The sequence below is a fragment of the Microcebus murinus genome, chromosome 11 (genome assembly GCF_040939455.1).
Source record: "Microcebus murinus isolate Inina chromosome 11, M.murinus_Inina_mat1.0, whole genome shotgun sequence".
NCBI lineage: Eukaryota > Metazoa > Chordata > Mammalia > Primates > Cheirogaleidae > Microcebus > Microcebus murinus.
In genome coordinates, this window is record NC_134114.1 from 4,787,279 (window position 1) to 4,790,613 (window position 3,335).

Genomic DNA, 3,335 nt, shown 5'->3' on the forward strand with positions numbered 1-3,335 from the left:
ACACTGGTCACTGGCTTTGCAGGACCAGAAGGGTGTCAGGAGGGAATCCCCTTCCTGCTGCAATGTCCCTCCAGCGCCCTCTGCTTACAAAGCTCAACGCCAGGCCAGCTGGTGGGGCAGCAATGTTTGCAGGGCCCAGAGCCAGGATCACACACGGCTGTCGAAGGGTGGAAGTGGCGCTACGAGGCAATATTTTAATCACTACCACAGCAGGGCGGGTGCTGGGGATGCCTTAGGGAGTCAGGAAGACTGAAACCCTGGCCCCAAGGCTTGCATTCTCTTCTGAGGAGCAGAGTGCAAACTCAGCATCTAAGTGCAATGCTCGGGTGCAGTGGTGGTGAGGGGAGCTGAGGATGGAACTAAAGCCAAGGAAGGGTGGGGGTGTGGGGGGGTTTCAGTGCAGATTTCTGTGGGGGCAGGGAAGGACTCCTGGCCACCAAGGCTTGGCAGTGGTGAGGGAGCACCTCCCACTGTGGGCACGTTCTGGTGCTGGGAAGGGTAGCAAGACAGCTAGGGGACTGGCGTGCAGTGAGTGTGCCAGAGAGGTGGTCACAGAGAGAGCAGGCCAGGAGAGCACGTGTGCATATGTATATGCACGTGAATGTATGTGCATGCATGTGAGCATGTGTACAAGCACTTATGGCAACGTGTAAATAAATATACACACATGTGCAAGTATGTGGAAGTGTGCATGTGTGTGTGTGTTGTGGACAGGATTTAAGAGTCCTCATGCACCATTAGAGGAGCATTAGCTTTTACTGTGAGGAAAACAGAAGCTACCGGAAGGTTTTGAGCAGAGGAGCAGCAGGATGGTCCCCATATTTGGTTGGGGTCTCCGTGGCTGCAGCGGGAGACTTGGCTGTGGGGGAGGGGTGGGGGAACTCAGTAAGGAAGTGGGGGACAACGATGGCCTGGCCCAGGGAAAGAGCAGGGGACATGCTGAGAAGCAGGTGGGCTCTGGATGTGTTGTAAAGAGAGTGCCGACTGGATTTGCTGCAGGTAAGAACAGAGACAGCGATTGGTCTGAAAGTTTCTAACTGAGGGGTTGAGTTGGGTTTTCTAAAAGGGCAGGAAAATGGAGCTTCCAGCAACTCTTAGGCTAAGAAAGAGGCAGTGCCCTCATTTTTAGGAACCACTCAGCTCTTCCGTACCTGCTTCAAGGTGCCCTCCGTTCCCTGGGCAGCTGCCCAGCCAGTGAGGCTCCCTTGTGACATTTTGTCCATCTCAGCTGCTCTCTTGTGAGCTTGGCCAGGGGACCTGGAGGGTTCCAGCAGGACACGACATTTGGTTTTGGTCTGCACCACCCCAAGACGGATTTCTCACTGGCAGGCTGGGCTGTTCCCCAGACAAGAGATCACGTCTCTCCCTAGAAACTTGAGAAATCAACTCAGATCTCTGAACTCTAAGAAAATAGTTCTGTCCTTCCGCCGAACCCACTAGGAATGTGCTGCAGGCCACAGGGGTGACGTCTGCAGAGGCATTTGTCCCCTTCCCGACTCTTTGCCATCTGCAGTGAGAGGTCCCCAAACTGCTCAATGCAAGGTGCTGGCCGGGTGGAGGTTGAGGGGCGGGCTCTCAGGGCTGCACCCGTCACTCTGCGTGCTGTGTCTGGCCGGAAGCGAATGCTGTGAGCAGGCTTTCCAGAAAAATCTAGGAGAGAAATCAGAGCTTTTCTGCAGTGTAGGTGTGCAGGGGCCCCCAAATGCATGCATACGAGCCGTGTACCTCTGCACACCTGTGCTATCATCTCCTTAACTTCCCCCAGCTCAGTCCTCCGAGCCACATGTGTGTCCAGAACTGTGACGTCACCCCCAGGCCAGGTCTTCAGAGGTTGTCCAGCTTCGGGGGAAACACGGTTCCTCTTCAGGATACAGCGTGTGGGCAAGAAGGATCCTCAAACAGCCCCTTGCCCTGGGGTCAGAACTGCTAAACACTCTCAGAATGCAGGACTCACTCAAACGTAAATGCAAATTGCTTTTCCAGGCCAAACACAAACGACCTTTTAGCATCTCCAGTTTCGAAGTATGTGTGCCTCTCTTCACAAGCATTAGCAGAGGTAATTGAAAATTCACAGCACTTAAATTCGTGTTTTTAAGAAAATGATTCAGGAAGCTTGTTGCTGTCCCCAGATGAACTGGGCGCCATTTATTCCTGCCCAGAGGAGCCGATCAAACCGCTTTGACCCAAACGTCCAGTCTCTAAATGTCTGCTTCCCTGGCCTGCCAGAAGACCCAAGTGACTTAGCTCCTGCTTGGACGTGCCCGGCCGTGGTTGGGTCCCTCCCGTGACGATGCCACGTTTTCTCTGTGCGAGGGCATCTGGGACCCGTCTGGGTGACCAGCAACGTTAGCTCAGCCCCATAAATTGTGGCGGTCGCCAGTGGCAGCGCCCAGAGGATGAAAAACGTTCACGCGACTCAGGGGCCCCGAGTAAGCGCGGCGAGTCTGTCTGGTTCCAGCGCGGCTCAGCTTGGGCGAGAGGCAGGCCGGCGCTGAGGGTGGATTTGCAGAGAGCGCTTTGACTTTCCTGCCTAATGGCGCTGCGTCATGCATTAAGACTCTAAATCACCGAAGCCAAGAACTACTATTAATTAGAGCTGATAAAAGCATTAAAGAAATCTTTAATCCCCTTGTCCTGGGAGCTAGGGGTTTTCACAGCCTGTCATTTGTGCACCGAAACCGCCAGTCGTAAGGGGCTTAGCGTGGCTGCTGCTGGTAGTTATTAAAGGCGCTGCCTGCTGGGTCCCCCATGAGGTGCGCTTTCGCCCCGAAAGGCCTTCTGGGGTGTTGTTTTATGGCTGTCTCTGGCTGCTTTGGGCCGCATTAAAATGAACACAAATACTCCCGCAAATTACCCTTCAGGAAGACTTTTCTGAAAATCTGTCTGCAAGTATTCATTTTTTTTAGGCATAAGGAGCCGGAATTAGTGGTAAATAGAGGAGTACAATTCTTAGTTACTTTCATTGCTAAATCTGTTCTCTATTTCTTGATTTTTATTTCTCTGCTTTTCCAACAATCGCCTTTTTAATATTATACCATAATACCAGCTCTTGAAAAATATTTTTCATTATCAAATAATTTGCTCGGCCTGCTGGTCTTTGAAGTCATTTTTTTTTTCCCAATAAAAATAAAGAAGGTTTGATAAACATGTTCATGAATCCAAGCTGTATTATTGGGTGAATTTATAGTTAAACAGTATCTTCAACCCTCAAGTAATGTCTTAGTCCATTTTGTTTTGTTATACAGAGGTAGCTGAGGGTGGGTAATTTATATTTTTAAAAAGGTGGTTTTATTTGGGTCACGATTCTGATGGCTGAAAAGTTCAAAGCTGAGCGT